This window comes from Pipistrellus kuhlii, unplaced genomic scaffold (genome assembly GCF_014108245.1).
Source record: "Pipistrellus kuhlii isolate mPipKuh1 unplaced genomic scaffold, mPipKuh1.p scaffold_m20_p_6, whole genome shotgun sequence".
In the NCBI taxonomy this organism is placed as follows: Eukaryota; Metazoa; Chordata; class Mammalia; order Chiroptera; family Vespertilionidae; genus Pipistrellus; species Pipistrellus kuhlii.
In genome coordinates this window covers 31,452,244-31,469,488 of record NW_023425562.1, presented here as the reverse complement: position 1 = coordinate 31,469,488, position 17,245 = coordinate 31,452,244, and the positions used below count along the sequence as shown (strand labels likewise).

At 36.0% G+C, this 17,245-nt stretch overlaps 1 protein-coding gene and 1 non-coding gene across 6 annotated transcripts in view; both read right to left on the bottom strand.

The window, feature by feature from the left end:
- DLGAP1 (DLG associated protein 1) overlaps nt 1–17,245 on the bottom strand; it is a 572,027-nt gene that overhangs the window by 325,570 nt on the left and 229,212 nt on the right. The window lies entirely within an intron of this gene.
- LOC118708623 lies at nt 10,807–10,911 on the bottom strand. Its single transcript, XR_004984676.1, has one exon. It is a non-coding gene; the product is annotated as a U6 spliceosomal RNA (small nuclear RNA).

Sequence of the window (17,245 nt, the reverse complement as noted above, 5' to 3'; positions counted from 1 at the left end):
CACACTGGGGGGGATGGGGTTCATGGTGTGATTGTCCCTCCGCCTCTCTTGTGTTTCCCTCACCCATATTCACTCACCCAGGTTGTAGGACTCTCTCAGCTAGGTTCTCCCCACAGAGGAAACCTATAGCTGTAGATTCTGTGGAAAGAGGATCTTCCTATGCTGCCAGTTTAAACTAAACTGGAACTTCCCCTTCTATAAACTGCAGATAGTGGCCATAAGAAACAAATTACATAGAAATAGGTCTGTGATGAGTAATCCATGGAACAACACATCCAACAAAGCACCTGGTCCATGCTAAGCATGTAACTGCAGTTATATTTTCATCATAGCAGACATAGTCTCTATTTATGTCTTGGTTTTCTATTTCATCATTATATAATTTATAAGTATTTTGGATGCTAGTCGACATTTAAGTTGATTTTCTTATTTTTTTTCTTAGTTTGTCTTAATACCTTTTCTTTTTAGTTTGTCTTAATACCTTTTCTTTTTATGTTAATGGCAAGCTAAGAATTCAAATTTGGGCAATTTGAATATTCATTTGCTTAATTATCACATAAACCATTTTAAAGAATGATTCAGTCACTAACTAACATATCCTGCTGGGTGTTTCCCCTAGCTGAGCACTCCACTCGTTAAGATTTTCAGAGAACTTAATTGATATTGCAACAACAATGTTGCTATGTCCAGCTACTCTGTGAAAAGATATCAACTTAACTTTTTACAAAATTAAACATAAACTTAAAAAATGACTATCTTTACAAGGTTTTTGCATGTTCTCTTAGGATCTCTCTAAATACAAGTATCTAAATACAAGTAGCAAAAGACTTACCCAAGTTTTATGCAGAAAGCTGTTGAGGCTTTGCTATAAAAAAAATAATCATAAGACATACAGTTGCTGGATATAAATAGCTTCTGAAGGTATCTCTATGCAAAAATAAAAAATCATTTTTCATGCCCGGCATTTCCCAACTTTCTGAATTGTTCTGCAAAACTGCTTTATTCCCATGCTATAAAAGACAAACCAAACTGATGATGGGAGAAAATAATGATCACAATTTATAAACATTCACATATGCTTTTTGTTCAGGTAGCACAAGTACTAAGTATGCTCTTTTGCAGAGTTCTATTTAACTTCCTTCTATGAACAAATGCAGACAATGGGAAACTGGGTTACTCAAAGGCAGAAGTAGAAGAGCAAATGCTGATACAGCCTTTCTACCAGAAATATGGAGGGACATCCACCTTCTCTTTTTCAACTCCACTTATACTCCTTCTGCCTCCTGATCCTTTCCATCAAAGAGTGGCCACGGATGACTGGGTTGCTGCTATGCTTTCTGGCATTTATTGACAAATTGTTCCTATTTCATATTTGTGTTTTATGACTGTAGTAGCTTCTTAATATTCTGTGAAAATATTTAATAATATTAAATTCTAATTTCTAAGAGTTTTTTTTTTATTTTGTCATTGGGGTCATTTATTCATTTTAGCTTTAATTTTGCATGCTGTTGATTTCCCTTAAGTATTTATTGCTAACACTTACTGTGTATCAGGTCCTATTGTAAGCATTTATATATACTGATCATTTAACATTTAAAATTCATCTTAAGGTAGGTTCTATTACTGTTTCTATAAAACAAATGAAGACACAGAGGCAGAGTGTCATTACTTGCCCACAATCACACAGTTTAGTTAGATCCAAATCCAGATAATCTGGCCCTAGAATCTTATTATATGCTACTTTTCAAATGTGTGGTGCATTTTGGATATTTGTCTATAATTTAAAATTTTTAGCATTAAATTGCTTAATTTAGGTGGTTGACAGAGGTTATATCTACTTTTGTGTTGGGAGGACAAACCCCAGTGACAATTTCTAATTTGCTTTCCTCTCCTCAAACTTCTGACATTTCTCCTTTTCCTCCTCCACTCTCAGTGCAGCTTTCTCATCCTTCATGAAGAAATAGAAGCAATCTTGTAGGGCCACTGCATACCTATAGAATGCTTCTAACATCATGAAATTACAAAACCCTAAATTCCTTTAAAAGTTATCAACTTGTGGCTTCCTTTCTTGGTGAGTATTAAACATTTAAATGTAATGAATTTACTTGTAATTACTGAGTAATCTATCAATTTCACACACCAAAAGAACTATTTTATGACCAGCTCATGGCTAAGGACTGGCAGGCAAACTGATGCAATCATAAGAGGAAAGTACAGAAAGAGAAACCAAGCACAAGAGCAGAGGGGCCAAAAGTGAAGTTGTCCAGGACTGAACATGAAGCACGGGCGTAAGATTTTTGCTATGATGGACAGTGCTGCCATCCATGCAGGAAAGTATGACTTTCAAAAGGGCACATAGGATTAGAGCAGGTTTGCAGAATGTTTTGCATGCCTACCAACATTGTGTAACAGAAAAATGCATGAGGCTAAGCAGTCAAGCTTACTGTCCTATCTCAAGGCTTCCCATCAGTCTTAGTAAACAACAGATGTCAATGTTGGACACTGAGGCAGGCAGGCATAGAAGGTGTAGAAATTAGTGACCTGCCTGCCCTGATGAATTCAGAGGACAAGATGTCAAGAGATAACTCCTTTCTCTTTTCTTATACCCCACTCTCCTGTAGCTCCTACTACCCCAACCTCTGATGAGTCCACCCAACATCACCACCTCTCAGCCTTCCAATGTGCTGTCTTCCCAATTCTGCTAAGTGAAACGATGCTATAAATATATTATTTCTACTTTATTACAGGCTGTGTATTTCTACAATATTTCTGTTCTAACAATATATTAATGCTATCTTGGCTTTAATGTGTTGTTGATATGGTTTGGTAGTTTTGTTTGAGTTTGGGAACACTAAAAATGATCCAGACTCAATTACCCAGGTCTGATAATTGCTTTTCTGTCCTTATGCCATTTTGGTTTACAAAGGTTTCACAGGAATACTCTACTTTAGATAGCTGGGAAAAAACTGTATAAGGTGCAAAGTCTGAGGCATGAGAAAAAGTAATTCATCTGCATTATAAACACTCAGGTGAAATTGTTTGCTAGTTCTCAATGTTGGCTATCCTGGTTGGTCAAACAAGCTACAATTATACTACTGTGTTTCCCCGAAAATAAGACATCCTCCAAAAATAAGACCTAGCGCAACTTTGGGAGAAAAAATTAATATAAGACACTGTCTTATTTTCGGGGAAACAGGGTAACTTGAACCAAGCCTGTCAAAGGCATGTAGCCTGCCGGCCATGAATTTGACATGATGGGAACTGTGAAGAATGGCTCTTGCAGGTGACAAGCTATGGCTTAGTGTATCTTAGGTTGGGTTTCCTGGGGACAGACTCTTGAATGGAGATATGAGCAGAAAGTTCAGTGGGGGAGCACTGGGGAAAAACACAGCTAAAGTGGAAAGGAGGATGGGGTGGAGGAAAATACTGAACTCTGGAGCTGAGATGGCTTCTCAGAATTGTCCCAAATTGAGGCGAGGGGGCTGGGCTTTTGTATCCCTTTCACTGACCAGTCATTGGATGTGGGTTGCCATGGGGATGAGGCAGCTCCCTTTAAGCAAAGGCAATTCACCAGAAGGGATACAGCTTTAGAGCCACCAGCTGCCAACACTCCCAGCAGTGTTTAAACACCTTGGCCCCAATGCCTTGGCCAATTACAGCATCCACTAACACTGGCAGGTTTAATATTTGAAGAGAGTCATTAACATATAATTTGCACATAAAGAATGGTGAGCACTGAATTTAAAAATCATTAGAAGGAATTTAAATGAAAAAACAAACAAACACCAAAATTAACTTCCATCCCAGATATCTGTATGTAATTTAATTTGTAATTTAATCATTTAATTATTCAGATTAAGGTTTCTAAAGGAGCTCTGATTTAAGGACAGAAGTTCAATAAGTGAGGGCACTTTCCAAGTCACTGTGAAATAGTGATCGTTCCACTATGTATGAGTTTGGTAGCAAATTTAACATATTTTAAGAAACAATTAGTCTTGTGTGAAGCAGCAGAGGGAAGTAAAAAAGCATCATTGAGTGAATTTTTCCAAAATTAACAACTCTTCCTGCTTGGAGCTCTTCAGCAATCATAATCATCATTTAAAGTTCTTTGTGAAGGTCGTTTCTGAGTACAACCTATTCCACTAAATCCAATGATCCAGCACCTCTTCCTCTGAGTGCTGGGACCTGCTCACCCTTGCAGCAAGCAATTTAATTACAAAGACATTTCCCCAACATCATGCATTCTTATGTTAGATGATGCCCCTAATTTACTCCACATTACAAAAGAAGTTCTATGAATTATTTGCTTGGGCCCTGCCTGGGTGGTTCAGTTGGATGGAGCATTGTCCCATATACCAAAAAGGTTACAGGTTCAATTCCTGGTCAGGGCATACAACTAAGTTGTGGGTTCCACCTCCCGTTGAGGTGTATATGGGATATTATTGAATACTAGTAGCCCTATGCATGAATACGTGCGCCAGTAAGTCGCTGCAGCCCTCCTGTAGCTCACTGCCCTGCCCTTCTGTAGCTGCCCTGCTGCTATCTCCTCACAGCTTACTGCCCTGCCCTCTCCTGTAGCTCTCCACCACCCACTTGTAGTTCGATGCCCCACCCTCCTGCAGGTCCATGATCTGGTCGTTATGCCTCATGGTATAATGGATAATTAGCATATTCCTCTATTATATAGGATGAGGTGTATTAAATTCCTTGTTTCTCTCTCTTCCCTTGCTCTCTAAAAATCAATAAAAACATATCCTTGGGTGAAGATTAAAAAAGATACTTGCAATAAATCTGTTCTATACAGAGACTTATCTAGTAATTTCAAAGATGCTTCACCTTCTTTTCTCAGGGGTCTCCAAACTACAGTAGATTCTAACACTCAGGACATAAGCATTTCAGCCCCTGAAAATTTATCTGATTAAAGACTTTCAAGATATTTAATAAATTATATATAACTATTATGGTACTATAACAAACATGCTTAAATTTAAGTGCATAAGTTTTCACTATGACTCACCGATTTCATCCTATTAAGATTAAATGATTTTTTGTGCAGATCCCCAGTGCTTTTAAGCGAAATAAGCCAGTCAGAGAAAGATAAATATCACATGACCTCACTCATTTGTGGAAAATAATGAACAACATAAACTGATGAACAAAAAACAGATCCAGAGACAGAGAAGCATCAATCAGATGCTCAAACCTCAGAGGGAAGGAAGGGGAGGGTGGGGGGAAGAGGGAGAGATCAACCAAAGGACTTGTATGCATGCATATAAGCCTCACCAGTGGATACAGATACTAGGGGGGGAGGGCATGAGTGTGTGTGGGGGGCACTGGAGGGATAAGGACACATATGTAATACATCAATCAATAAAGAAAAAAAAAAAGAATCCTGACATACCAAGTAAACTAATATATGAAAAACACTTTAAAATAAACGTTCTGAAATACATCTGTTGATCTGAGAACAAGAGGTAATTGTAACTCACACACTTAAAAAGCTCTCATGCTGCTGGAAGGCTGCCTGCTCATTTGACACTGTATCAGTTGCTAATGGTTTCTGGCTAAGGATTTGATTTTCTTTGTCTTAACCACCAAGGGATCACCTCTTTCCAATGGACCACAGCCCACTGGCTAATCTCATTCCAAAATATAGCACTTAGTTCTGTTGTTTTGAAAATTCTTAAGTACACGGTCAGTCTAATTTTGGTGACAACAGATTTAGTATTGACGATATTTACAACTCATGTCCACTTCTTTGACAAATATTACCTAGGAAGCCTAGAAGTATCATGCATTTGGAAAGATTACAGTTTATTTTTCGGTTATGGAAAAAATAGACCAGGCGCCTTTAAAGCTAGCAGTTTTCTATGCCAGCTTTAAAATATTTTTTATTAAGTGGGTTAGAAACCTTGATACGAGGCAGTGCTAAAAGGAACTCAGCTGGTCATCAATTTAAGCATCTCCAATAACAGATATGTTAAAACCCAAAGCAGGTGTGAGGAAAACATAAGAATTAGTCTAGAAATTCAGTCACTTGGAAGGATCCTGCAGAGCATTTAACGCAGATTCTCACTTTTTGAAACAAAGACACTGAGTTCTAACGTGATCACACACACAAAATGGGCTGTAAACATCAAGGGAGGGCCCACACTGGGCAGCGTGGGCCCTCCCTTGATTTTCAGAGCCCCTTTAACTGGGGTAGAATATTCCTAATTTCCAAATCAGTATTTCTTTGTCAGGAACCCTTAGAAAGTACTGGCTGTCACCTCATAGTTTCTTTGCCAGAAAACATGTGGTTTGCCTCAGTCCACATCTCTTCACTAGAGAGATTTAAGATGGTCACATTGACACAGTGTGTTTACTAGGTTTGCTCTCTCAACATAGTTTATACATGTCAAGTCCCAGCTGTCTCCACTCGTTCAGCTGTGGTTAAATCCTCATAGACAGACAACAGTGTGGTGATTATAAGAGGAGAGGGCTATAGGCGGAGGTAGAAGAGGATAAAGGGGGGCTAAATGGTGATGGAAAGAGAGTTGACTTTGGATGGTGACTTTGACTTTGGGATGAATGCACAGTGGTGCACAAGTACAATATGCAAGTGATGTATTATAGAACTGTACTAAAAAACTATATATATTTTTTCCACCAAAATAAGTTCGATAAAAAGAAACATAAAATGATAAGCCTGAAATTAATCCCCAATTTTATGACACTGAAACAAAAATATGTCAAAGCAGAAATGTATGAACCATAACAATATTTACTGTATTTAATAATGGTTCTTCAGAAGTTCTCCCCTTCTATTCTGATGAAACTAACATTCATTTATATTAAAAAAAAAACCAACCAAACATATGTCATATTTAACTCAGCCACATAAAATCGTTAAGTGGAGAATATTCTCTGTGTGAAAGATTTAAAAAGATTTAGATATCACCTATATCTTTTCGATCAATTTAGATCTAACCTACCTCTTATTTTTTGCATTTCATCTCTGTAGATCATCTTGGAAAGACAGGCACATTTTTCTCTTTTATACTTTCTCATCCCTAGCTCAAATTAATAAATTAGACAGCCAAGTACACTAAGCTTTCATGGACAACTACTTAGATTTATAATATCCACAGACACAGAGGCAATTTTTGTGTGTATCTTTCTGATGAGCAACAGAACTAGCAAATCTCAGAAAAATGTTTTGAGAGAAAAAGAAGCTGAATCAGAAACTTGTTGGTCAGTTATTAACGTTATTTTTTCAAGTGTTAGAAAATGAAAACTAAGTAGGGGAAATTGAGAACATTATCTTAGTAAATAATGAAAACTGATGAATGTCATGTACATTTAAAATATCACTTCAAATTGGTACTAAACATAAACTAGGTAATAGAGTGCATTTGCTCTATGCTGTGTACTGAACACAGAAACTGCAAAGATAATTTACAAAACAGAGGGCATCATTAGTGAAAGGGCTGAACATAAGGATAAGGGAATGAGAAATAAGAAATGCAAAGTTCACCTCTGGCAAATCAGAATTCCTTCAACAACTTTTAAGATTAAAGGACAAGTTTTTAATAAGAGACAAGGACAAAGCATAAAGGACAAATGATATTTCTTTTACAGAGTCTACTCAAGTCTGATTGTCTTTCCTACAGAGGTCAATCACTTCATCTAATATCTGGTTGAGGATATTCATAGTCGGTCCACCCCACAATCAATGAGCTCTGTCTAAATACAGTTTGAAGCCTCCCAAAATAGGGGTGTGACCCCCAATAGTAGGAAGCCACAAAGAACATCACTACAAAACCGTATTTTGAACACAACAATCAGCACATAATTAAGCAAGTAGACATTTTCCCATAGTGTTGTCCAGTATTGAAAAAGAACAGAAACACTTGGTAAAAATACACATTCCCAAGCTTGACCTCAGGTATAATGAAGAGTAGAAACAATTCTGATAATCTGCATTTGCACAGTGGTCTTAGTGAGCCTTATCTTCGGGCAGGTTCTGAAACACTGCTTGCTAACGCCTCCTCTGCTCACAAACAAAAATACAAAAACACAACAAGCACCAACAAACACCAGTACCAATGAAATAACTACATTCATAAATAATGACTGAAGACAAGTTATATTTAAGCCAAATTGATTTCTCAAGTCCATATTACCTTTTCTCTTCTAGGGATGGTCTGTCCTCATGGGCAACAGGGTATCAGGACTAGCCACTCCTATCTCTCACTGACTTTCTAGTGTCTTTCTCATTCAGGTACCTTAGTCTCTCCTTACCACAAGGGTATCCTCCTTTTGAAGAAAAAAAAAGTTTCATATGTGTCCAACATAAAGGAAAAAAGGACCTGATAACTCCTTGGAATATTTCAACAATTACTGATCATTAGCTTCCAATTTCTAGTTATTCAAATTTTGAGTTTCTAGCAGATATGACATCATACATTTTTTATCATGGTCTTATTACTTCATCATTCCTACCATTTATTAATTTAATGTTAACTAGATCACTCCAGAAATAAGGTAGATAGAAAAATAGATTGGGCAAGATGCGGTCATTGGGTCCTCTTTGAATTTTGCTTGGCATTAAAAAACAACAGAAAAACTACTAACTGGTGGACTGAAGGAAGCACCGTAAAAGTAAACTCTTAACTGCAGTTTCAAGGACACTGGCTGTTTAAAGAAATGAAAGTCATATCTGTGTATGAAGAAGGAGGAAAGAGAAAGGAAACATACATGTAAAAACAGATAAGAGGCAAATCTTCTCCATAGAGGTTGGTGGTGAGGAAAATACCACAGTGCGGCATCAGTCAAAAAGCCTCCAAGTGTTCTTTGGAAAATATTTCAAGAACTACTTGCTTTTTTGGTAAGGGTTAAGTAATGATCTCACATCTTCCAAAGATAAGAGACAGGTGATTTCATCCTTAAATGTGAATTTTATGCATCATGATTCTTTTGAAGGAAGAGTATTATAGAAACTAAAAAAAGAGTCACTTGTAACTCTTTAATTCTCTTAATCAGAAACCAACCTGAGAATTACTGGGGTGAGCTCAATGGGAAGTGTGACTGCAGTCCTGGTCCTTTCTATGCCATTTGCCCTCAGGTGATTTTGTCACTTGGCTTTGTAGAATGAAGAACTTTCTCCTGCTGGTTCTTACTTGCTCTCTGATCCTTTAGGTTTACTAGTAAATGTATATTCTCTGAGGATATTTTGAATAGTATTACCATGCACTTGTCACCTGAGGGCCCCATGACAGATACTGTATTAATAGGAAGGAAAAATACCCCCAAATCTCTCATATGGTGGGGTCTTTTAGAATTAAATTTTTCTCAAGGGTTTTAATCAATCAATATCCTTCTCAGAATGGCAAAGTAAGCCTTCAGTCTGTCTTTGAAGAGTATCTATTTCTTCCAAGTTGAAAAAAATCCCTATTCTGCAGGGAGTAGACCACCGTTCATAGAACAGCCCCAGGTAAATAACTACAGGAAACCAACAAGTATAAATCATAACTATACAACAGTGCCATGTGTTGGTAAAACAACAGTTAATGTGGCAAATGTCCAAAACCCGAGAAACTATTCAAACCAACTTCCACATGTGCATGTAAGAAAACAGAGACACTAGAAACTAAGCGGCTTACACGTTTGTTGTCTGTCTTGTTATTAGAAGAGCAGAATGTGAAGAAAGTGCTGTTCAGTAGCAAAAAACACAAGTTCTGGAGTTAGACAGACTCAGGGTAGCATTCTGACTATGTGGTCTTTGACAGGTTGCATAGTCTTTCTGAATTTTAATGTTCTCTTGAGGTTAATAATATTCACATTATATGATTTATGTGAGAATTTTATGTGATATAGCTATGTCACCTGCCCCATATGACCGTTGAAGAAATAATAATTATCGTGATCTTGCATATATATAAGTTCTTTTATGGCAAAAGCATTTTAGCTTTAAATTCCTCGTGAGATAAAGTATCTGAAGCACTTGGTTCATCACAGGTCCTTAATAAATATTTCCTGAACATATCACAGAGAGATCCCTCACTTCGCATTACAAATTACACTTAAAACCACATATTGGGGATTGATGAGTCTGTAATGGGCAAGTAATGCTGAACAATTTATCTCTTCATTTGCTTTTCAGGTGGTGTTCTAACCTGTGAATGTGTGTGTTTCATGCAAATCAATCTCTGTGTGTCATATTTCAGAATATTCACATTTTCTATTCTGTGAAAGTATTTACAACTAGAGACCCAGTGCGCGATACTGTGTGAGACCCAGACCCGCTTTGCGGGCAGAACTCAGGCTGATGCCCACCGCGCCTGGTGGGAGGCAAGACCCAGAGTCAAGTCCCCACCCTCCCGCGGGTGCCTTGCCATGCACACAACCCCGCCCACCCGCGCACAGTCTCTTGGTGACCAGGCTTTTGGTCGTTATGGTGTGGCAGCGTCACGGCCAAGGTTTTTTTTGTTTTTGCTTTTTTTAATAATAGAGATAGCTAAATGCCAGACTTATTTAATACCTTCAGAGCAATCATACATTTATGATCTATCATATTTTTGAAAGAATATTAGTCTTAGAAAATTATATGGTTCTGGTACAAATACGTTAAAAGAAAGTTACTTGTAAAGATATACATTCTTGCAGAACAATTTTCCTAAGTATGATGGATATGAAACAGTTCCGCATTTTCTGAGATCAAAGCTAAGAAATAGGTCAGAAGAACCAATTAAGGAACAATCAGTGACTAATATTCTGGGTTTTAAAATATTTGTGGTAAGAGAACAATGAGGATGGTTTTTAAAAAAATATATAGAATGCTTCAAGAATTTGTGTGTCATCCTTACCCAGGGCCCATGCTAATCTTCTTTATTTTTCCAATGTTAGTATGTGTGCTGCCAAAGCAAGCACAACAGAGTAGTGTGTGTGTGTGTGTGTGTGTGTGTGTGTGTGTGTGTATATATATATATATATATATATATATATATATATATATATATATATAATTTTATTCATTTTTTACAGAGAGGAAGAAAGAGGGATAGAGAGCTAGAAACATCAATGAGAGAGAATCATCGATCAGCTGCCTCCTGCACACCCCCCACCAGCGATGCACCCACAACCAAGGCACATGCCCTTGACAGGAATCGAACCTGGGACCTTTCAGTCCACAAACTGATGCTCTATCCACTGAGCCAAACCGGTTAGGGCTCCAGCACCTGTTTTACTGGATTATATATATATATATATATATATATATATATATATATATATATATGTAATAGATATAAAGTAAATAATTTAATTACTATATCATAGCTTAGGAGTCCTAAGTCTTTGGGTGAAAAGGATCCTGTGAGTGCCAGGAAGAGTGACTGAAGAGACTTGACTCACATATTATGTGGATATTTCGGAAAGCAAGGATAAATATGAACTCGTACAGGCTTCTAGGCAGAGCAGACAAGTGACTTAAAAAGAAGAGAAAGATAATCAATTTAATAGGATTTCTTTCTTCAAGAGCCCTGAATGTAATGGAAGAATATATTCAAAATTCAGATGGAAACTGTTTTTGAATCTTTAATTTTATGCCTACCTAACCTAGTCTTTTTCTTGAAAGTGGCATAGGTTTGTACCCTGGCAAAACAAAACATGACTCTAAGGAAAAGAAAATTGACTATGAAAAATAGTGATGAATAAAGTAACAGATTAAACACAGAAAACTATAATTGATGTACAACGTAAAAATATAATAGCACTGAATGAGATCCCAGATTATTTAAACCTGGATCAAACAAGAATGGGGAGTGAGGAAGGCTGTAGAAAGAAAGTTAAAAACATGTTAATGTTCTTATCTTAATTGGGGAAGGTTACAGATATTGACAGATCATCTAAAGATACTAGAACTCCTATAGGACTAGAAATAAGATTCTTGAACTACATTAGGAGGAAAAAAAATGAAAACAAAATAAGAAAATTATGATTTCAAACACGAGTTATCACAATACATTCAAATGGATAAAATTCCCTGTTTATAATGTAGAGACTCCTGCATCACAGGAAATAAGAAAAATAGAAACAAAAGAATGCCTGCTTGCAGCAAACATATTGAAAACTAAATGACACAGAGTTATTGCAAGAAGTGGGTTTAAAAATATGTATCAGACTGGTAAGAAGGAAGTAAAGAAACATTAATATAAGGTAAAATAGAATTCATGGCAAAGAATATTAAACAGGACTAAAAGATATTTTCAATATAGATAAAAAGGTTCAATCTACAAAGATATAAAAATCCTAAACATAAAACAGCTTTTCAAATATGAAAAGCAAAAATTAATAAGTGTACAAAGTCAAACATCATGTTGAGAGACTTTAATAATGCCTCTCAGAAATCTACCTGTCACGTGATTTAAAAATTTTTAAAAAGTGAGAATTAAAACACCATTTCTCAGACTTTAGAGACCATAAAAATAATTAGAAACTAGCTGTATGTAAAAATAACAACATAATCTTTACTATCATCTCTACTCAAACAAGAAATGCTTCTTCAGGGAACCCTAATAATTTGATAAATGTGATTTTTAAAAATCAGAGATAACCAAAGCTAATGTAGGATTGATTGACTAAATTATTATTTTTGTCTTTTAGATATTACTATATACACATATATGTATATTAATACATATGTATATTATGTATATTAATATATACATATATACACACACAAAATTTTACTATATACACATGTACTAGTATGTATGTTTATAAATATATACACATACACAAAAATACTTGACAAAAATATTTCTTGGAAAAGCAAAATTATTGAGAAGTCCCAGGTTCCTATTTGAATCTTTCCTAGGGACAATTGAATATTAATATAAATACTTTCCCACAAAGAGATGATAACATTGAACATTGAAAAGATAAACTGATAAGTCTTATAATTGTTTAAATTTTTCTGGTCAATTGTCCATTTTCTATTTAAAATGCTTCCTGATTTAATGATTTGAAGCACAACTAACCAAACCTCAGATTGCCCAAGCAATCACCACATTCTAAGGTAGAATTGCCTCTAATAGCCCCATTGTCTTAGTAATTACTATTTCAGAATGTATCATAATGACACCAGTATGAAGCCCCTTACTACAAAAAGTTTTTCTTTGATACTGTAATAGGTCCAATGGGCCTGCTCATTGGAGCTATCTTGAAGGAGAAGAATAAGAGGCAATGACAGCCTTCCTACTTTCAGGCTATCATTAGGATTTCTCTAACTCCATTCAAATACCCATTCATGTTACAGAGAGAAAGTCAACTTTGTAATTCAAAATTCCCATTATTCCCAAGTATAATGCAGCCCTAATAGCTGTATTGCAAAAAGAGTTTCAGTTGATTTAAGGACATGTATTTTTCTCCATTGTAAAGTATTTCTTCACACAGAAGATAAGGGATGTGCCCACATACCTGTGTCTACTAGTACATTTTCATTATCTCTTGATTCCTTCAACTACCTTGTAAAGACTGAGGGCACATGCTCTGCCAGTCTGTGTTACATGCCCCAGTACAATGGATAATGACTATTAAACAGGTAGCAGTGGTTCTGTGTAGACATTTAGAATCATGTTTTTCTGCAGACCTTTTCTTTAGAACAATTCTCTTGAGCTCAGATAATTTAGAGCCACAAGGCAAGAGGCCCTGACTGCATTTCAAGCTGAAATCTGACTCCACTGGGAAGGTAAAACCTTCTTTTCATAGATGGAGACAAGCTTCTCTTAGAGGTGATCTGCCCTCGTTAGTCAATGTATTAATCATATTAGAAATCAACATTCATCTTCATCATCATCATCATCAAAATTTTCATCACTATTATCTTTATGGTTTTTACTGTTAGGAGTTATCTATAAGTGTTAAGTCATTTAACTCAATTCAATGAAGCAGGTAGGTAGGTATTATTTCACCTTGAATTGACTGTCAAGAAGACAGAGGCCAGGGAATTTAAATAACTTTCATATGGTGACAATGTTAGAACTTGGCCTCTGGAGTAAATCTTCTTGTATTCAAAATCTGGCTCCCCCACTACAAGCAGTGTGACCACCTGGTGCATAATCATGGACATACTTTATAGAGATTGAGATGGGATGAAGAAGAGGAAAAGTACTGTAGGAAGAGTGAAGATTGTGCAAACTGGATGGCATATTAAAAAAAAGAGTCGGGTTTGGAAAATGCCAATTTCTGATGCACAGGCCAAGGTGAAAATCTATACAAACCCTAGAAGATGCAGCTGTTTATCTAAGAGGAAAATGAAATTAAGAGTTCCTACTTTGGTAAGGAGAGAAATAAGAGGTTAAAATGTCCTGTGACCTCGAATATAGCACATTTCCCCCAAAAGTAGATGAATTCATTTTAAACCTCCAATTTTACACTTTAAAATCAGATAAGTCACCTTCAGGCAGTGCCATTTGAGGATAATGAAGGGGGAACAAGAGAGAGAAGCAAATCTAAAAATTCTGACAAGTGTTTCAATGCATACATCAAAGTGATCTTCTTTTAATGTTAGCCAGGAACAAAGAGGTTCTTTACACATGAAAAACTAAATGGATAGAAATTCTAGTATTTTCCTCCAACATTAGTTGCTTAATAATAATAATAAAAAAAATTTGTCAACACTGGGAGGAAACATTTAGATATTAATTACCCTCTTCTGGAGTTCCTTTGCCAAAAGAGTTAATAAAAGTCAGATTATTTAGAGCAAAGATTGTCTTAGTTCACAATTTAAACTCTGATAAACACAACAAGTAACTAACCCAGTAAGATGTTTTTGGAGATAAAAGGGATGAAGCAAGGTCCATATTTTCAACAGAAAGGCATAAGATGATGGAGAGGCACTGAAGAACATTTTTTACAATAACCTAGTTGTGAGCAGAGAACATTTATTGGAATAGATGATTTTGAAGAAAATAAGTGAAATTCATCTTTTCCCCACAACTAATACTTTGTAAAGTTTGAAATACTCATCAGGTAACATGCATGCAGTAGAAGAGACATGAATGCTTCTTATAAAATAAAGAGCTTTGAACTAGGAGCTAATAGATATGGATTCTAAATCTAGTCCTGTTAACTGCCCACACTTGGGTAAGTATTAGACTTGACCCCCTAGTGCATCTGTAACTTTTCTGGAGGTCAGAATGTTGAATAGATATATTATTTTTAAGATTCTTTCTACTTCTAACACTCTAGCTAGACACTTTGCTTAATTACGCATTTATTAGGGCTTGAAAAGGTTCCGCAAGTTTCTCTCCCTTAAATTGTCGTAAAAATGACTGCTCTATTTCGAAGAGCGCAGTGGAGGGAGAAAAGAGAGGATCTTTTACCACAGAAATAAGTTTATTCTAAAGTCTCACTGTTACCAATTTTCTATAATTTTATGATGGCCTTCAGAAACTCATTTAAATCTTATTTTTGAAAGACAAATCAATTGCCAAATATTTTTAAAAGTTAATGTATGCTTTAAAAATAGTCCAGCCACTTATATTACCACGCTAAATATCTTCTCCCTCAGGGCCAAGGAATTTTTAAAGAAACATTTAAAAGTATTATTCTTAGCTACTGTATGTTCACCAAGCTAACAAACTCATAAATGCCTAATTGAACAAATACAAACTCATAAATGCCTAATTGAACAAACACAACTTGCAGATAAAGACCACTTGTGTTTTTTATCCTTTCTTGTCCTGTAAATGTAAATGTAAGTGTTCATTCAGTATACCGCATACTGGCATATTGTTGGCACTCAGAAAATGTTTCCTGAATAAATGGGTGAATCACCACATCTAATACACACAGGACAAATCAGAGCATTAAGACATCCAGATTCTACTAAAGAAACTTCGATTCCTGCTCAAAACATTTCTCTCCCTTTTCCATAATCTAACATTTTGAAGGTCAAATCTTTAGTCCCATTAGTTTTCTTGACAGTAAAATCACTTAAACTTTTGCCACTTCAGAATCATCACTATTTGCCAATGGGAATTTTCCTCTTGTTTACTTCATGGGGCCAGACATTTGACATTCAACAACTTTCCCAGGTCACTACACTAGGAAAAAAAAATCAGTGACAATCATTTCTCCAGAGCTTTCTTGTTTCAATACCATAAAGTGCTGTAATGGCAACATTTTTCAACATTTTAGTAGGATGGCTAATTCTAGGCTTCTAGGTTGTGATTAGGTTAAACTTTTTTTTTATTGTGTAATAAAAAATAACTAGAAAATAAAATTACTTTCTTTTCTTTCCTTTCTCAACAGATGTAAGAAAATAAAAAATAACCAACTGGAATAGAAAATGTCCTGAATTTCTAACTATAAAAGAATTGAGCAACTTTATTCCATTTGAAGGCAGCTATATTTCCTTCTGGCTACATTTACATGTGACTGGACTTTTAATTAGTTTCATGATTTCAGTCACAGGTACACTGTTCCTAAAATATGGACAGGAAATAATGAATGGCCAGAATCTCATTGAGCAAAACCAGAGACAGACAGCTGGGTTTGTCTGGCATCATTAATCTGGAAAACAACAGCAAGCACAGAATGCTCTTCAATTATCTAGAACATAAATATTAATAATAACATTAAAAGTGCGACAATAACAGATTCAGCTTGACATTTCTTCACACTAGCAACAAGTCAACAATGTTTCTCATTAGTGCTGTTCTTTGTTCAGTTGTATTTGAAATGCAACATGAGTTTATGATGTCTTACAAGAGACATGTTGATGATCCGAAAAGAATCTAAAGATGTTTAAAAATCAGAACTTGTCTGTAATTTAATAATGGAGCTGATATTGGAACTGAATTCACTGCTAACTCTCAATATCTCTCCCCTTTCCTTCTCATACGTGTCCCTCTGTCCTCCCATCCCCCAATGCTATTGAACTTCCAAGACCCTGGTTTTCTGTGAGCTCCTCTCCAGCTAGCTCATCTCACGCCCTCAGTCCCTCCTTGCTCCATGCCTTCTGAAGTGCAGAAGAAAGAGGGAGTAAGAGATCAACCAAAGGACTTGTATGCATACATATGAGCAAAACCAATGGACATAGACAGTGGTGGCGCTTGTGCTTGGGGGCAAGGATGATGGGGGAAAGGTCAATGGGGGGAAAAGGGAGACTCAAGTAATAGTTTAAACAATAAAGAATTAAAAAAAAATAACTGAAGCTCACTTTTGGTTTTCAGCTCAGTATAGTTTTCTTCAATTG